This window comes from Cavia porcellus, unplaced genomic scaffold (assembly GCF_034190915.1).
Source record: "Cavia porcellus strain 051 isolate PalLab524CR breed Dunkin Hartley unplaced genomic scaffold, mCavPor4.1 scaffold_24, whole genome shotgun sequence".
NCBI classification, from domain to species: Eukaryota; Metazoa; Chordata; class Mammalia; order Rodentia; family Caviidae; genus Cavia; species Cavia porcellus.
Window position 1 is genome coordinate 10,316,989 of NW_026947507.1, and position 21,062 is coordinate 10,338,050.

Sequence of the window (21,062 nt, forward strand, 5' to 3'; positions counted from 1 at the left end):
AGATGTTCATGGGATACTGGATATATGTCCTTGGAGAGGACGCAGGAGCTGAGTGTCTCAGTCTTTTTGCTGCTTCCTGTCTCTTGATGTAAGCAGTTTGCTCCCTTAAACATCCACCACCCCTGGCTTTTAAGATTCCTACCAGAGACCCAAAGTAAATAGGCTGTCTGCTCAAGGGCCTCTAGAACTGTGAGCTAAATAAACTTTCCTCTTCATAAGGTAGTTGACTTAGAGATTTTGTCATATTTACTCAAGCGTATTCTACTTTTCACAAATGGTGTCACTTCAGCATTTATGGTTAACTGTTTCTGGGACGTGTTATGAAAAACAAAAATGACAACAAACAAATTTTTTTGGTGGTAATGCATCATTGCACAATCAACTCAAAGCTTGTACTTTGAGAATCAAAAAAAAAAAAAAAAGAGTACCGTGAAAAAATATTTGTACCGAAATATGTCAAGTAGCAGATTCAATTAGTTTCAAAGCAGTTAAGCAAAAAGATGTAATTATATCTCTATTTTATCAATTATAGTGTACATAGCGTATCACCAGTGAGTGTCTTCATTTATTTTGTTATGTCTTTGAGGACAAGAGCCAGATTTTATCTGGATCTGTACTGAAAATTTTTAAGTCCTAATACATAATTAGTGGATAGTACATTTTGTTGATAAAGATAAAGACTTGTCAAGAATTTGACCCTGGGTAACATTTTGTGCTTATTTCCTTCCATCTCCTGAAATATGTATCATTTTAATTTTTATTTTGCATAAATTATGGTTCTCCTCAGTGCTTCATTCTTTTTCTCTACGTTATTTGTAGAGCCCTAAGAGAACTCCAAGAGTTCTTCTGATCCAAGTTGGGGAAATCTAACATTGCAATGAATTTTGGTATCTTGGGAAATTATATGGCAGTACAGTGATAAAAATATAAATATATAGTATAGCTATCAGAAATATACTTATTAAGAGCTTAAGGGTAAATATTCTATTTACATATATTAAATCATTTAAACTATAAATAAATCCTATGACTTAGTTATTATTTTAATTCTCATTTCAGAAATAATAAAACAGTCAAACATTGCATGTGTTGATTTTGTGGTTACACTCATCTAAGTTTCTTTTCAGTAAAGCTTTTATAAAGAGGACTGAAGTTAAGTATAGATTGATTTATAAAACAACGTAACTGGGCAGGTGGAGGTAAACTCTGATGAAAGATCCTACTAAATACAAGCATGGCTAGTCAATTTAATCAAAACAAATATTCATTCCAACATTTATTAAACTCAGACTTATAGGTGCTAGACTAGAAGCTAGACAGACAGATAAAGCACAAAAAATAATTGAGAAAAATGTGAGAAACATCTTGAATGTGGAAAGAAGCCTGTCTTCAAAGAGCAGAACTTTATGCATAAGTTTTCAGAAGAGCCATTCATGCCTTATGCTTCCAGTGTACTAGTTCTAGCTTCCTTGAATAATTTAACAAGGAAAATATCTTTTATTTTGAAATAGTTTCTATTTTCTGTGCTTAGAAGCTGAAACTCTTTTAAAAGTCCTCTTTTTGCAGGACTGGCTACAGATGATTGCATTGTATTTGGGAAGGAGTTTAATTTATCCTTTCAGAAATTTTTTGAGTGCCTATTATCTGCCAGGTAGTGGTGGGTGCTATTTAGGCAGCAATGAAAGAGACTGAAATAGCTCTCATTCTCATTCTCACAGAATATACTGCATAGTATGTGCTTTGGTGGGCTACAACTAAGTGGAAAAACATCTGCTATAAATCAACAAAGTTATTTATTCAAATTTCCAGCGGTAAGGTGGCACACCTCCAGTGATTTATTGTGCAGGATTCCCCCTTGCTGTGCATGTTCCTGCAAAGTCTCATTAGGATCTTTCAACTAAAAATATCTGATCCAGCTAAATTTTGGAAAAGGAAACTGTTATCTGAGGAATTCATTTTCAGCAGCTGAATGACTCAGGAAGTTAGTAATGCCCTATGGAGCTTTATTCCTCTGGTCCTCTCATTTGAAACCAGCAGAGGTTGGAACAGTTCTTAGTTATTAACATCTAATGGCTGTTTTGTGACTTCTAGAGTATGTTGGACTCCTCCTCTTAAGTCCCAGGGAATGGAAAGATACTTATTTGAATTTAATTAATTCAGGGGAGATTCGGCCCAAAGGATAATGAGTGAATGTACTTGGTGTTGAATGTTCCTGCAGCTTTCCAAACACTTTATGATAGATTTGTTGGACTAATAATTACCAGGAGTGTGTGAAAAAGAAGTCCTACCTAAGACGCAAAGCCAAGGCCAGGAAGTGTCTATCATCATAGCACTCCCTGTGTGCCACACTCATGTTCGCACCTCTGTCTGTGCCTGTTTTAGTTCAGTAATCCTTTTGCAGAAAGTCCCTGCGGTCCAGGTAAAAAGCTCCATAAAGCACAGAGAAGAGAACAAACACAAATGAAACCCAATTTCTGCTTTCCTCTTCAGTTTATCTTTCCCTCTGAAATGTTTGCACAGAAAAGTCACTCTGTGCTTTAAAAGATCTTTCCACATTTGAAAAGTCTTCCACAATTTCCCATTTTCCACAAATTCATATGTGTACCAAAGAGATGTTTTAGACACAATGGGATTTCGTAGATGATATGAAATCCTGCATAACCAAGTGGTGCACTTATTCATGCTCAAATTTTATTTCTGATTTAGTCACATGTCAGGCACTGTTTTAGGCATTGTTCACATAATAGTGAGCAACACAAATAATATATGGCTGTAGCTTTTGAAGATTTCACCAGTCAGCATAAACATTTACTCACCTGTTTAATGGACATGTGTCGTGTGATAGAAAGTGTACAGGAAGGGGTGATGGATGACTCGCAAATAAGCAATAAATAGTTCTAAGATAGAAGTGCAGGGTGCCAGGCTAGGATAATGGCAAAAGTGAGGGTTGGTCTTCAAAGACACATTGGAGGCAGGACCAGCACTGGATCATTTGCAGGCATGGAATTGAATATTGAACTGGGCGAGCAGTTAAAGGAATTAAAATTATTTTGAATTTTCCATCCAGTTTGGGAGGTTTGCTGGCTTTATTAAATGCAATTTAAAGAAGGAACAGAAGCATCAAGTGTAAGGCAGGTTTAGAGGTCAGAAAAGAATAATACAGGATAAGGAATTAAGTAAAGAGCTGGGTGTGGTTTGAAGCATACTGAATTTAAGATGATATACTTACTCATGTTACTTAGATTCAAGCGACAGATTCTGAACTTGTCTAATCCCAATAAAGTACAGAACTGAAATCATCTTTAGGAAATGCATATGTTCAATATTTTCAAGCTTTTATTCCCAGAGGATGTGCTGTACCTTAAAACACAGCTCAGAATAAATTAAGATATAATAGAAATTAGGGCATTGGAGATAGGTGGACATCTCTTGCTTGTGAAATTTCTCCACAAACATAAAAATAATGAATTCCTGATACGTAAATTCCTGAAGCTCTCTGACTCTCATTTCATCCAAATTCTTTTTTTTTTTCTTTTCTTTTTCAGATAGAGTCTCACTATACAGTTTAGGCTATCTTTGAGCTCACTTTGTAGCCCAGCCTGGTCTCAAACTTGTAACAGTCCTCCTGCCTCAGCCTCTTAAGTGCTGGGGTTACAGGAGTGTGCCACCATGCCTCACTTCATCCAAATTCTTATTGTTGACTTGTTCATCATCAATTTGTGAGCTAATCTAGACCTCAAAGACCTAAACATTAATACAGAAACACCAAATTTACTGCAAGACAAAGTAGGTAGAAATCTCAAAGACATAGCATAGACAGATAATTCATGAAAAAACCAAACTGCACAGGAAATACTTCAAAGAACCAACAAATGGAATCTTATTTTATTAAAAAACTTTGCACATCCAAAGAAATCACCAAGAAAATGAAAAGAAAACTCACAGATGAGGAAAGATTTTGCCAACTATCACTCTGACAAAGGACTTCCATCTAGAACATATAAAGAATTAAAGTTAAGGTCCCCCCAAATCCAATGACCCAATTCAAAATAGACATCTGAATTGAATGCACGGTTCTCAGATGAAGAAATACAAATGATAAATGACTATATGAAAAAATGTTCAACATCATTGGTCATTTGAAAGATGCAAATTAAAACAACACTGAGATACCATCTTACTCCAAAAAATGGCTATCACCAAGAAACCAACATATAACAAATGCTGGAGGGACTGTGAGAAAAAAAAAAAACCCTTCTTCATTGTTGGTAGGAGTGCAGACCGGCATAATCACAATCACTGTGGAAATCAGTGTGGAGATTCCTCAAAAAATTAAAATTAGAGATTTCATTCAGTCCATCTATTCCCCTACTGGGTATCTTCCCAGAAGTGTTGAAAACATCATACCATAGCAATATATGTGCATCATATTTGTAGCTGAAAAATTTGTAATGGACAGACATTGGAAACAACCCAGATGCCCATCAACTGAGGAATGGATGAAAAAAAGGTATTTTTACACAGTGGAGTACTACTACTCAGTTACAAAGAGGGATAAACTAGAGGCTTTTATAGGTAAATGGATATAACTAGAGATCATACTGATAAGGGAAATAAGTAAGACTGACATGTGTAAACACTGTATTACCTCATTGGTGTAAGAAACTGAAAGTAAATAAGATCCAAAAATTACAGTAGACATAGGACAAGGGAAAGTAACTGTTAAAAGAAAAATCATATTGTTTGATCAATTTTGCATGCCTGTTTCTGGTAGCCTGAGCCATTATTTTGAAATAACAATATGCACTGTAACACTTATTGTTAAATTCCTATCTTGTATCATTCTTGTTTGTGGTGTTATTATTGTTGTTATTGTGCATTGGCTTTTGTTGTTGTTTTTTATATTTGTTTGTCTGATTTTTTTTTATTTTTCTGTGTGTTTTTTCTCTTTAAAATAAAATGAGCCACCAACTGAATGTGAGAGAAGTGGGGTACAGGGAGAACCATCTCCCTAGCTGGAAACTGAATCTCCTGAGATGCAGAGCAAAAGCTTCGTTTATTTCTGTATCCTATACTTCAGGAATAAGTCTGTATACTTACTAATCTGGAGATTGGTGACCTGGTAGAAAAGTACCAAGATTTTGGAATGCACTGACTGTCAAAGTTTCTATAACCAGAGAAAACTTCACTTTTGTTAAATCTGGATCATGTAAAAATATAAAACAAAGTGAAAAAAAAGAAAAGTATGTGCTTCTTCTTGCTTCATGTTGTCTTTAAAAGTCTTCTTTTGGAAGTGTGGCTGGAACTGTGTGTGAGCTGACAATCTAATTTCTTAGAGGACAGTATAGCCAGGCTCAATGGGTTGAGTTGCATTAGTGTTAAAAAAGCTTAAGGTAAGGAAATGCATGAGATAGGGGCTAAAATATGACCTCATGGAAGACAGATATCAAAGCTTAGAGAAGTATAAAGAGAAGAGACACATAATTCTGGACTTCTTATTTGAAGCTTGTGCTTTAAAATTCTAGTAGAGGGATGAATAAAATCCAATAGTAACTAAAGCAGGACAATCTTCAGTGGATAATTCTATCCAGTATCGCCGTGGATGGGACTTGCAAACCAGTGAGTAAAAAAGGTCTACAGAGAGGGCAAAATTAAAAAGACACAGTCATTTTCCCAAAAGTTTACTCTGTTGAGAGGTTTCCGATACTTCCATGAAACTGTTTTGTTATTCTCTTTTGACTCCTTTTCTTTGAGAAAAAGTCTAATATTGATTTGTTTTTTTGTAATTATTCTCTTTAATTTCCATCACTATATATTATGTATACTGATGGTATTTAAAGTGTATACATACACACACACACACACACACACACACTAATTTAATCATAGGTTGCTCCACCACTAAAAGTTCATCTCAGCTTGACTTAGAGAAATTCCCTTCAACAAAAGATCCTGAACTTAGCTTGGGAAGAAGTGACTGGAGATAATTTTATCATCCCTTTCTTTAGAAAGAAAGCAAATAAATTTTAGATTGACCAATTAGAGACTTCTGTTAGAAAAGACAAATTGACATTTATGTTGATATGAGATCAAAGCTACTAATAAAGTCAACGAAATTTGTAACGCCATTATCCTCCCTCAAATATAAAAGCATCATTAATTCAAGTAAAATGTGTGTCATCATATTGCATGATCTACCTTTCAATGAGGGATACACTCGGTTTCACCAGTTGGTAGTTCCCCACTAGCGTTTCAATACAAATGAGTTCTCTGGGTCTTGTGACTCACTGTGACCCTCAGAGCATCAGTACTGTGATGTGTCAGTCCCAGCTTGTCACTTGTCAACCCAGTCTGGAGAGATTGGGTCTGGAGAGTCCTGGGCATTGAGGACTGACTTCAGGCCCTTGTGTGTCTTAAGATCGGGCTGTCCTTGAGTCCACAGACCAGAGCTTGTCCTCTTTCCAATTTAATCACCTCTCCTGATGAATTTTTCACCTGCTAGGCTAAAGAACTGAGCCAGGGCAGAAGAAAGAATGAATCTAACATTATATTCAAATTTACTAACTATCAGAAAATTTAAATTCCTTTTTTTAGGGAAGAGAAAACTGCTTCACTAAGGAGAAATCTACAAAGACAGGAAGAGATGACTTAGCGCAAGTTAAATTCTTTAATGCTGGAGATGTGCAGTAGTCAACACTGTAGCAGCATGTTGGATTATGTGTTGCAGATGTTCTGTCATCCATTAATTGGAGGATAGACTATGTTTCTAACCCATGGAGAGTGTATGTAAGAACACAGCTAACCTGCCTTCCTATGGAGTTCCCAGACACCAGGCACCAAATAGAGCTGTAATGCATCTGGTGAAAATCATTTAAAAAATAATTAGTTTTCAAAAAGTTCCCTGCCTCAGCTCCTGGGATCAATTTACTGTAGGGTAGATCTTTAAATAGAGATTTAAGCTCTTGATTAGTGAAGGTTTCTGTTCTGATATATTTTATCCTGCATAAGTAAACATTTTGAGTCTTTTTACTTGAAACCAGCAAAAATAATATTTCATTTCTGCTGCTACAACGTCTGACTTTTGTAGGAGATTAACCTTACAGCTCTGTCACTAGTTGAAGATATAGCAGCAGAGAAGCTTATTTCTCTTCACTGGAATTTATTTCTTTACTTCATTGGAGCTAAATAACAATACATGATAGTGCTGATCTGTCTTCCTCAGCATTCTTAGGAATGAGCATTTGGGGCAGCTGCTGAGACCTTTCTACCAAAACAACTCAAAATCAGAAAGACTGAAGGTTAAGAGCCTGATATACATGTTGTATGTAGTCAATCTGAAATGCACTCACAGGTGCTAAGGGATACGTGTAGGGGATCCAGTTTGAAGGCATCCCAGGAGCAAAAATACATGAGCATGGTGGCCAAAGATAGACAATATTTGAGGTGAAACGGACTAAATCATAAAACAAAATGAATGACTCTGTCTTTGTACAATGAATACAGTTTGTTTTTGTATGGTAAGTTCTAGTCAACAGTTCCTCCAAACTACTATAAGTTCCAGGATAAAGGGGTAGATCTATGCTAACTTTTTGCATATTTTTAACTAAATTGATATAGTCATTTTATAGATCATTTGAAAAAAGTGAAACATTTGTGGCAATAAAAGTGGGAATTTATTTATTGACATAAAAATAGTATTTATTTATTGACATAAAAACAGTAAGTTCACATTTTAGAAATCAAAAATATTGACTTCATTTCATTTATCTTTTTTCTTCTGTCTCTATGACTTCTGTTCTTTCTATTTTTCATTTTCTTACAGAATAATGATAAAACAGTCTAAAAAAGTAACCTGGAATATTGGAACCTATGTGTTTTTAATGTGTGTCCTAAAAATTAAGAAAATAATTGTTACTATTATTATTATAATTATTGTGTTTTTTTGACATAGAGTCTTTCCACAAAGTTCTTGCTGGGCTTGAGCTCACTCTGTAACCCAGGCTGGCCTCCAACTCATGACAGTCCCCCTAGATAAGTCTCCAGAGTGCTAGGATTACAGATAGAAGCCACCATGCCTAACAAAAACTAATTATTTTTATGAAAGCCACATATGAAATGGAAGAAGTATTCATCACCATGTATTCAGCAAAATATTTATGTTACTCTCATATTTCAAATACTGTTTTAATCAAATGATATTTTATTAATATGCTGTGCTAATTTTAATGGGCACTGTGCTCCACCTGTGTTACATTTATTTCTTCTGCTGACACAGTCAGGCTTTATACTATCCTGCAGAAGTACAAATGGCCAATAAATACATGAAAAATGTTCAATATCTCTAGCCCTTGAGAAATGCAAATTATAACAACACTAAAATTTTATTTTGCTCCAAAAAGAATGGCATCTTCAAGAAATCATCCAGTAACAAATGATGGTGAGACTGTGAGGAAAAGGAACACTTTCACATTGTTGATGCGAATGTAAAATAATATAATCACTATAGGAATCGGTATGGAGAGTCCTCAAAAAACTGAAACTAGAAATTCTGTTTGACACAGGTATTCCTCTTCTAGGTAGCTTCCTAAAAGAGTGAAATACAACATATTACAGTGATATATGCATCTCCATTTTTATATCAGCAAAATTCATAAGTTATAAACCTTGGAATTGGCCTATACATTCATCAACAGATTGAATAAACAAAGAAAATGTCATTTGACACACAACGGAGTACTATTATGCCATAAATAAAGATAAAATTGAGTGGTTTTAGGAAAATGGTTGAATCATGAGAGCATAATATTAAGTAAAATTCATAAGATACAGAAGATTCAATATCACATGGTTTCTCTTACATGAGAAATGCAAAACATAAAGAGTAAACTTAGAGAAAATAGGAAATAGGTAGAGAGATGTGCTGCAAAAAGGAAGAGGACAGAGAGATGGAGAGAAGGGGAAAGAAGGGGAGGGAAGAGGATCAAAAACAACAAAGATGTGTCGGGTACATGTACATGTTATGTGCAGCTCCCCCAAGGAATGTGATATTCACAGATCTACTGAAAAACTTAAAATTTAAACAAAGGCACAATAAAATTTTTGAGCAAACAGAATTTCATAAATTGGTCCCTTTGATGGAGAAAATATAGCCTTTTTAACAGACGGTCCTGGGTAAACTGATTATCCACACCCCAAAGGCTGAACCTAGGCCCGTGTCTCTCATCATGAACTCATTTTCAAATTAAAATGGATGAGATCTAGACATTAGAATGGATACCCTTAATCTGTTGGAAGACAAAATAGGTAAAAACTCACTTACACATAGGTGAAGGCAAAGACTTTCCAACAAAACCCCAGTTGCACAAGAAATAATACCAAGAATCAACAAATGGGATGACATCAAATTAAACATCTTCAACACAGCAAAGGAAACCACTAAAAGAATAAAAAGATGGCTACAAAATTACGAATTTTTGCCATCCAATCCTCAGACAAAAGACTGATAGCTACATGATATAAAAAACTAAAATATTAGACCTCCAAATTTAAAGACCCAATTAAAAAAATGGGCCTCTGAAATGAACAGACACTTCTCAGAAGAATAAATACAAATGACCAATAACTACATGACATAGTGTTCAACATCACTGACCATTTTAGAAGTGCAATTTAAAGCAACATGAAAATTCCATCTCATTCCAGAAAGAATGACTACCAAGAAATTAACCAATAGCAATGGCTGGCAAGACTGTAGGGAGAAAAGCACATTTCCCCACTGTTGGTAGTGTGTAAACTGATACAACTACCATGGAGATTCCTCAAAAAGCTAAAATAGCAATTCTGTTTGATTTAACTATTTGCCTTCTAGATATCTTTCTGAAAGAGTTAAAGACACCATATGACGGTGAAGAATGCATAGACATGTTTATAGTAGCAAAATTCATAATAACCGAATCTTGAAAACATCCTCTACATGCATCAGCAGGTGAATGGATAAATAAGACGTGGTATTTATACACCATAGAGTATCACCCTGCTATAAAGAAGGACAGACTTAAGCCTTTTATAGGAAAATGGATGAACCATGAACCCATAATGTTAGGTGAAGTAACTCACACACACAAACTCAAATATCACATGGATTCTCTAATATGAAAAATTAAATTTATATAAAATGCAAAATAAAATATAGATAATAGGAAAAAAGAAAGATTAAAAAAGATATTGTAATCCAGTATTGGCAATGAATCTAAAAGTATAATTTAGTACAATTATCTTAAATATTTCTTTTTATATTGTTTGGCTTATTAGTCTATTTTTCAACTTGTCTACATCATGATTCACTTCATAACTGCTTATAAAAATGAGTCTATATTAGAAAATTAGAAAGGAGGTAAAGGAAAGGGGAAAATTATTGAAATATATTATGGATGTGTATCAGTTCATACAGGGTATATAATCATTATGTACTTAAATTTGTACTAGTAAAAATTTTTTAAAGACAAACATAAAAGAATTGGAAAATTTCAGGCCAGAAATGGAGTTCCAGTGAAGGAAAGGAGGTAATAAGCCTTTAGAGAATGAACACGACAATTGAGGAAAAGATATGTGAGTCAATTCCAGCTTTTCTGGCTTAGTCAATCCCTTTGGAAAATCTCTAGCAATACAATTATAAGTCAGTTGGATGCTTCCAATTAGTTGAGCTTGAAATTTTGCTTTTTTAAAAAAAATATAACCCCTTCCTGTACAAGGTACAGTTCAAGTTAAGTTTTGCCTATATTTGTAAATGGAACAAGGTCGAAGGCATTTATGAGGCCTAACTTGTCTACTCAAACATGCCTCAGGCTGGCTGCCATTTTGATTTACCTGAAGAGGCCCTGAGTTTCCTTTCAGGGAAGAGGGTCTCAGAGGAAAGATTCCCCTGAGAGAAAGCCATGGCAGTGCTAGGTGATTTTTCCAGATGGAGAAAGTGAAGAAAGAATCTAAAACCACATATAAAGGAAGATGACCATAATCCGATTCCAAAGGGAAAAGGAGATATTTAATGGAAGTCTCTGATGGGGCTGTAGTCTTGTATCTCTCCTAAGAATTTCTTAATTTCTAGACGGCAGAAGATTGTGTATATGTACTACTATTTATTCAATGCTAGCTTTATACCTCATGAATCCTTGATAAATTCTATAAATTTTACCTTCCAAACATATTTCCTTCCTATTCCCTCTGCTCCTCTCAACTTCATTGCTGATGGATTAGGTCATTACCTCATGTGGACAATTGCAATAATTTACAATGTAGCTTTCCTGTCCCTTGCTTTTTGTTTCTTACCTTCGTCCAGCTCCATATGATTCATCACCTGCCTACTTTTTCAATATCTCTTCAGATTACTACTGTAGACTTTATAATTAATTTATGGAGTTTTTTGGTTTTCTCTGAACGCACCATGCAAATTCTATAGCAACACTCATCCGTGATATTAATCTCTTTTCTTTTTTGCTGAAATGACAATCCATACTTCAAAATTAAAGACAAAAAGTAACCTGACTTAAGACTAACTCAATGGCTTACTCTGTAGAATAGTTTTGAATCTATTAGATGCAGCTTTCCTGTTTCTGCTAGCACTGGATCATGTATGAACATTGTTAAAGCAGATGTCACAGCACATTGTAATAATTTAGGCATGAGTCTGTTTTCTCTATTAAGCTAGAAGTTCCTGGAGGGAAGGACATCTAATTTGCCACTATATCCTTAGAACACATACTCTTAGGCTCAATAAATACTGTGAAATAAATTTTTATTGAATTCATGAGTGGGTAATCTATGCTTGAGAAACGAGGTCAATAGAACATAATTTATGCTGCCTGAAGTTGTAACATGTGGCAAAGAATCTTATCTATAAGCAGAGCATGAATTCACAGAATCATGAGTCTCTTGGCAAGCTGAGGATGACTGTATGACATGAAGTGCCTTAGAAATTTGAGTAGGATGACATTCACCTATTACACTGCCTAGAAATGCACACAGATTCTCATCACATTGTCTAAAATCAACACCAAAATTCCAAGCATAAATATTGCTCAGTGGATTGGTATGGTTAGGTCAAGAAAACAGAGTTCAGATGGAAAAAAACTCTAAAAATAATGGCCTGGGAAATGATGCCTCTTCTCTCCAAAATTTTTTTCACAATACAACGCTTTCATCTAGGACTATCTAGAATCATTTAACTCTCGTAGAACATTAAGATACCCCTCTTTCCAACTTCCCAATAACGTAGGATTTCTAGAAAGATAAGGATTCATATTCAATTTAAATTCTCTCAGTGGTAGGAATTTTGGAGATAATATATTTAGTTTTAGGTTATTCCTGCTGAGCAAATCTACCTGGCTGGATCTTTTTCCTAGGGTGGCGCAAAATATATTTCCTTATTTTTCTCTATGAAAATGTTTCATACATTATGAATGCAGCTAACATTTCCTCAAAGTTTCTTTTTGCCAAGATTAGAAACACTACATTTCCTACTACAAGTGTTTTTTTTAATATATCAGTTTAAAACCATTCAGCTGTCCCTGTTTATATCCCAATAGGTGCACTTCAGTGTGTTATCCAAATGTGAATGCATACTACAAATGTCTTTAAGCACCACTGCAACTGACAATGAAACATTTCTCATTTTTCTTATATAGTGTACTTGTTAATTAAACTCAGATATTGTTTTATAATAAATGGATCCAAATACTGTTCGATAGGAATTTTCTTTGGGGCTGGGATAGAAGAATAAAGAACACAGTCTTTGCTTCAAAAAAACATATAAACCAACACAAACTAAAAGTATTTTCACATTAAATTATATTCTCTAAGTACTATAATTAAGATACAAGCACAATGTGACCATAAGTGATATTTTATGCCAAACAGAAGAGTGGTGTGCCTACTTCAGATGATTAGATACTCCTCATGATCATGCTAAATCTAAAACTTCCCTGTTGAATTTTAACAGTGGAAATGTTGACCTCTATGCATAATTTTTCTGATTTCATTGTGCTAGTTTTGCTAGCATTCTACTAAAGCAGTCTCTATTAAATCTTTATCCTGTGATCAAGTATGTTAATTTTTCTTTCTAAACTTTGGCTTACCTCTAAGTCAGACACAAATTGGGAAACTGAATTTTCTTTCAATACAAAAAAAAAGTTGTATTTGGTTTTCTCAGCAGAAATATGTGTTGTGGAATTTGGGAAACAGGAAGTGGTAAGGCATATATTTAGAAAGACCATGTGTTACACCCTAGACAAATATAGATGCTTGGAATTCTGCCTGCCATGACACACAGAAAGTGTGATGGGTTCTCACAGGCTTATGATGTGAGCTGCAGGCATGTGGGGAGGTCAGGGTCTCAGAAACAGACCAAAGTGTAGCAGCAACTCACTTTTTCATGCCAATTCTGGCCACCAAAAATCCTGTCATAAGCTGAAAGGTCATTTTACATGTAGGCAAGCCTCTCAGTGTAGCTTCTAATGCACTTATACCAATCAAACTTCGCTTACACTTCTGCTTGTATTGTTTTTCTGGAGAGGTCTTCCCTGACTACCATCCCATAGAAACGGCAGCATCACTGCTTCTGCACTGCTCCTGTCCATTTTCCCGTTTCATTTTTTCACCTGCTCTTGTCACTATTGTGCATAGTACTTATTTCCTGTTGTCAGTCTCTTCATCTCTTACATCCACATGCACTGGACTTTAAGCCCTGTGTAAGACTTGGCTTTGGTTCATCTGTTCCAAAGCATCCTCACTGCTTTGAACAGAACCTAACACTAATGCACATGAATGCACAAAATCCACCACAATTTGTTGGTGGATGCTTAACAAATATTTGTTGAATAAATGAATGAATCTGAAGCAAAATGGATATAAATTATTCATGTACTTAGCTGGCACAGATTCCTTTTTTTTTTAAAGAAATGACTGATAGAAACAACTGAAAAAGTCATGTTTGTTTGATCCTTCTTACAAAGCTAAAATTAATTATGCAAGGAATTTTGAGCTTTGCTAAATAAAAGAACTTCATGTTTACTTTTACTGGGTGTTGATGTTATTTAGCGATGTGAGGAAAAGAGTTTATGAAATAATAATGACAGCTGTGTTACCAGGTACTAAGCAATGAGGAAACTGCTTAATGTACATTTTGTTGTTAAGCAACATAATAGTCCTGTGAAGCCAATTATATGTGCCTCTCCTTCTTACAGGAATGGAAACTCAGAGGACATCAGTTGTTTGTCATGGGCCATTGCCCAACAGGGACAGAGTCTATAACTGTGTCAACTGAAACTGCTCATTTTATAACATGTATTCACGAGCAATCAGTGAAGGAACAGATATCTCTTCATTTTATGAAACTTCTGAGTACAGGAGGACTTTGTCACACAATTGATGTAGTCCTGGGTACAACTATATGATCAACATAGCTATGTTCAGAAAAAGGGGCACCAAGCAATACTTTAATAATTCCTGCTCCCAACTTCCATTTAAATCAAATGTAGAAAATCAGGGCAAGTGATGCCTTTGAAGCTTTCAGCACTGTTTACGTTTGAAATATGTTACAAATGTTTTTTTCTTATCACAGCCACACCCCCCAATATGGAGTTTACAATACAAATGAGGGAGCTACATGAAAGAAAGTTTGTACATCTCTCGCACTGGCAATTCCGTTCAGTTAGAAAGACTAAAAAGCTTGTTCTTCAGAAGTTATCTGAATTGCGATACTCTCTTACAGCAATGTCTACCTCCAGGTTACCAGGAAGATGTAAAGGAGTTGTCCATAATCCAGAGAAATATTATTGGGAAGGGACAGAAAACAGTAAATCACTGTGAGAGGAGCCTTTCATAGAGTTATGCTTGCAGCTTTAAACCTGCAACCTTGTCCAGCACCAACCATGACTTTGGGTATCTGAGCTATTGCAAGTCATTAGAGATCCTCTTTCTAGCATTGCTAGTGCATGATATGATTACTGACCTTACTCTTCTGCATTTCGGTGAAATGCATGTAGTCCTACATGCATATAAAGGTCATAAATTTCTTATTTTTAAAACTTCCTTTCCTTGCTCACACATTCAAGCACCATGTGCTTCCTTTCAGTACCACTTATATAGAGAAAAAAGGTGGAGGAGCAGGAAGTAGGAACCATTTACTACTCAGCAAAGCCTACACCCAGGTGTAATTCTTAATACAACGTGTACAACCACGGTCCTTGGAAGTCACTCCATATCAACAATTGTATAAAGACTGTGTTGATTCTCTGAGCAGCTGCTGTGAAAAGGCTTGGATTTCCTCCAACAGGCATCTCAGGTTCTCATCACTGTTATGATAGGAAATATTTCTAAGTTACTCTCCATAAAGAGTCTTAGTCAAGGTTAGTACGTGGAAAGACAAAAGTGATTAAATTATTTATATATAGGTAAAGTCTAAACAAAAATAAAATCCCTAATGATAATTTATTCTCAGATCTCAATCTGGTTTGGAGACATCTCATTTGAGAATAGGGTTGTAACCACAGCAGACCCATTACGTTTTCCATAAAAAAGGAACACAGAATTCTGCTTCTTAAATAGACATTGTCATCTGGATCACAATAGACTGCTCACTGGATCACAATTTTTTGTCAGAACTTCACAACATTGATAGCTGTTATTTAGAAGGTTATGGTTATTTAGAATGCAACAAGGATCTACTGACAGCTCCTAAGAAAGAGAACTAAGTAAGGCTTATTTTAAGACGATAAATACATAAGCAATATGAATGCTGGTTTAAAAGTCAGTGTCTTAGAAAATCAAGGAATAAAATATTTTAAAAAGAATACCACCACTGCAAAATTGGATGAGAAGTGAGGGAAAGCCACTTGTTGGCCTAGGAGGAGAAGGCAGGTGAAGGAAAGACTGAAAATATTATGAATGATCAGTAGAAACTTGAGACTACAAGCAAAGTGGAAAGAATTCGCCCTGGATATATGCAGAGTCTTTCCTCTAAGGAAAGCATAAGAGGGAAAGAAGGTGATTGCAAGTATGGATCTCTTTTGTATTTAAAAAAAGTTGAAAAAGATTGATGTTGGTAAATTCATTTCATATGTTTTACATAGTGTCATTTGAGGTCAGATGACTTTAAGGAGAGGGGAGATGTTTGGATTTCAGCAGCGTGGGGAAGATGTGGAAGAATTCTGTGGGAAATAAGAGGAAGAACTGGTTGATATTTAGGAGAGAAGTCAAGACTACTGAGATCAGGGGCTGCCTGAAATAACGGCACAGGATTGTGGTCTTTTATGCAGGCACCCAGTATGGGTCCTGTTCTCCGCTGCTGACTAGCAAGCCACTCTGAGATAATTGGCTTTAGAAAAGCTATCATTTATTATGCTCAGCATCTGTGGTTCAGAGATTAGGACACGATGTCTGTGTGCTTCTTCTGCTCCATGTGGTACAAGTACAGTCACTTGCAGAGTTGAGTAGAGTATTTTGGTGGTATCTTAGGAGATTTGGAAAGCTGAAGAAGGCTTCACTCTCAAGACTGGCACCTTGGCAAGGGTGGAAACTTCAAATGTGTGGGTCCCTGTGTCAACCATCTCTCTATCCCTGTGACGAGGTCTCTAAAGTAATCAACTTAAAGAGAGGACACACTTTGCCTAACATTTTCAGTCTGTGGTGACTCAGCCCTAGTTCAGCACTGTGATAAATCAGAGCACCACAGGCAGTTAGTGAGGAAGCTGCTTGCCTCATTGCAGCCAAGAAGCAAAGACAGAACCATGAAGGGGCTGAGATCCCAATATTCCCCCCAACAGCACTCTCTGAAATACTTAACTCCTTCCCATTAGGTCCCACTTCCTAAAGATTTCACTGTCTCCCTGTCACGTAGCCAAGGACCGAGCCTCTAACATCTGGACCTCAGGAGACAATCAAGATCCAAACAAGAACAGTACCTCAGCTTCTTGAATTCTTGATACTTTTCACACAGTCTTCCCTTCTGAGAATCCAGACTTCTCACACGAAGGCTCAAGGGATGAAACAGTCATCACCAAGATGCAGGCACTAGAAAGCAACACAGAATCACTTCTACTATGGTCTGCTGGACAAAGAAGATGGAAGACACCGGGTGTCAAGGGCAACAGACCTGCTCTGCCCTTTCTAATGGAAAGAATACCACAGTACTTTTGGCCAGTTTTCACATTTTCATAGTGTTAATCAATTTCTAAGATGTATCCTTTCCATTCTCTGTTATCCTCACTGGAGTATAACTTCTGTGAATTAGGAGGTTATTATTATTGTTATTTACTACTATTATTTGGTTTTGATTTTCTCCAAGTATCTGATATATGGTAGTACGTAATAAATATTTGTTCCTTGAATGATGGGAGAATGTGAAATGAGGAGCTGTAACATGGGAAGGAAGTACCTGTGACCGATCATCTAAGAAGATGAAAATTAAGAAGACTCTACAAGGTAATGGGCCCTTGAACATGAGGACCACAGCTTTTTCCCATCAGCAACAAAGGCTCAGCAAGACTGTAGCTAAGGGTCTGCTTTCAATCTCTAGGAAGAAATAAATATATGAACATTTTTAGAACATGTGTTTCCCAATGATAATGAATATATTTATTCTTATAATTGGAAGCCTTCCTTCAATGAAAATTATCATGTCTGATAAATTATTAATTAAACATAAAATTTGGGGATATCTTCACTTCCTTATAGAATAGCTTTGGAATTGATCAGAAAAAACCACATTTTGATACTACCTCTTAAATACAAAAGCTAAAATTTTCAAATACAATAAACAGTGAGAATTTTAGAAACTTTTATTGTTAACTAAGGCCATGTTTAAAGCAAGCAAATTGATGCAAAAATCTTTAATGAGTCTCCCAAACCTATTATGTTTGATTTGGAGAGTGGCACTTGAATTCTTGGGAATTTGCAGGGAGAGTTATTTTAGTAAAAAGTCACTCAGAAATAAAAGGAAGTGTTTCTGGGGATTTGGACTATAAAAAGGTGTATTTCCCAGTTACTTCTTAAAAGCTTCTGATGATTATAATGTACGGTTTCTATAAAAATACCCTAAGTATATGTTATAACTCCATTATTTGAAAATACTTTTATGTACTTTTCCTTTCACCACTGGTATTAAATTACTTACCAGAAGTCAGAAAGAGTTGTTTTTAAATTTATCATTGTCACATAAACTAATATAATAAAGATGGAAATGGACAAATCTTTTAAAATTGAATAATTGTGAAGTAAGTGGTCTTAAAGACAGGAAGAGGATTACATTTACAAATAAAATCTATACTTAATAGAGTTTAAAATGTTGCTGGAATATTAACATGCAGAAAAATTTTTTAAATTTTGTTGTTTGTCTATTTCCTTATTTTTAAGCATAAGTACCTTAAAGGAAGTAGTTTTAAGTAGTTTTACTAGAACATTCTGTACTAAGAAAATAATAAAACAAGCAAAAAAATAAACAATAGACTGCTTTGCATTGATCAAAATGTCACATAGTTTAAAAACTTCAAGGTTTTCTCCAACCATGCCCAGAATACTTGCTCAATGATTGTGCCCATGTTAAGTGAACAACCATTGCACATCGCTATAGTTTAGAGCTTGCATATCCCCCATGGGTTCCTGTGTTAAAGGAGGTTGTGCTATTGGGAGATGCCGGAGTCTTTCCTGTGTGGAGTTTAGGTCACTGGGCTGTGTCCTCAGGGCCACGGGCCTTTCCTTATTTTTCTCCTGTGTTTGCTCTCTGACCGTGAGGTGAGTGGATTTATTCTGACGTGTGCTCCCTCCATGATGTGTTGCCTCACCCCAGACCCAGCACAAGGAGGCCAAGCAACCATAAACTAGCACTAGCCCAGCTGTCACCCACAGTAAACTTCCTCTTTATAAATTTGTTACCTTGGTCATTATCGTGACAAAAACCTGCCTGATACTCATGAGATTACTTTTCTACTTCCTTCCAGTAGCATAGATGTAGTACTTTCTGTTTCTCAGACTGAACTTCAGATTTCAGTTCTTTCTTGGTCTTGTTGGGCAGGTACGAAAAGAGAAAACAGGCAAATATGAATTTGAAATGCACATAGATACTTATTTTATAATTCCATTTAGATTCATAATTTATAGCTCAAATTCCTTCATTTTCCCCCTCCTACTAAAAAAATCCACTAAGTTAATTTAAACTCATGATAATTTTTACTTCAAATTAAAAATGGGCTACTTTTTTCATCCTTCTGAAACTAACCTACATTATTTTTTATTTTTAATTCTTCTGAGAAATGAAACACTATAAAACAGTCATTTTATCTTCAAATGCAAATAACAGCTCCTCATTAAGCCAGGGACTCATTAATATATCTCTTTTGCTTGTCATACAATTGCATAGGTGAAATAAACAGACAAAGGTTAGAGTGAATTAGCTTAGACTTTATAATTTATTAATTCATAAATATCCACAGTAGTACATAAGATGACTCAAGATGATGCTTGAAAAATATTTTTGGTCCATTTTAGGACCCACAAATCAGGATTCAGCAGTCACAGGAACTGGTGGAGAGGAGATGTTTTTCGTTTGCTTGTTTGTTTGTTAGGTTTTTTTAGTAGTACTAAGTTTGAACCCAGGATCTATACTGAGTGCCACATCCCAGGGTTTTTTTAAATTTTTATTTTGAGACAGATGTTTTTTAAGTCTCTAAGTTCCCTATACTGGACTTGAACATATGACTAAGAATAAAAGTTACAGAAATTGTATTTATAAAGTCTTTGGGTAACCTTAGGCTTATCAATCACAAAGATACATCTTCTCACCTAGTAGTTATGGGCTCTTGGCTTTTCAACTATCAATGTACATGTAATGTGCACTTCGGTTAATGCTGTAACTCTTCACTTGACATATTCCTTCGTATTTTCTTCACTTAAGTCAAGTTGTTTCATGCTGTTTTGTATTGTATATTCACAAGCTGCTGAAATGAGTTCTAATTCCAATTCTTTTGTGATGACATGTTCAACTCTTTGTGTCACACTAACCTATCACTTCTGCACTAACAGCAAATAATAGCCATGGGACATGTGCTTAGTTTCACAGGTAGAGAACAGTGGACAAGATTTTTAATTGGTTTTTCTATTTTACGTGTGGTCTAACATGGTGCAAACAGCAATAAGTAACTTTTGGATAACTGTCTGAATCAAAGTTCAGTATTTTGAAAAAATTATTAAGATTTTTGGAACATAAGAAAGAGAAAAAGACAAATCTTACAATCATGACAACCATGAAATAGGACCTGAGAGTGACTTTAAGTATCATATCATTTAACTTCCACATTTAATAAGAAAAATGATATGCTGAATAATCAAGTAACTTACAGAGGACAAACCAAAGCTCTAGTCTCATTCTAGTGCTCCTAAACTGTACTGTACTACACAGTACATCACCATGAAATGCAGAACTGAACAGAAATGCTTAGACTTGTCCCTTTAAGTTATATTTATGCATTCATCCTTATAAGTTAAAAATAAGTTATCTAAATGTGACTGTGAGTGATATTGCTGTAGGCTATCTAACATGCATTCTTTCTGCATATCCATGACTTTTGTGAGCAATGGCCATTTGGTTATGTTTATTCTTGCTGATGTGTAAAATTAAAAGTCTCCTGGAAAATGATTACCCTAAAATCTTAAAAAATGTTTTGGGCCCTTTATCCCTTTACCCTTTTGAGCTAGACTACAGACATGGTATCTGGTGGATAGGAGGCATTTTGTTATCATGTGTATGAGAGCCATAAGTAAAGATTAGGAATGGGTTCATGGAGGGAGTCTGGGTTCTTGACAACATCCTGAAAGAGGAGACTGTCACCTGACCTAACTTCATATTTCTGAAGAAGAACTAGAAAGATCTTACTCATTTAATCCATTAGTTTTATTTTTTCTTTATCAATAACTCCTTCCTAAATAGAATCACAAAACATTTGAAAATGTAGTTGATGTAGTGACCAATTCAATCACATTATTTGACTAGACACTGTTGTGGAGCCTTTGGTCCA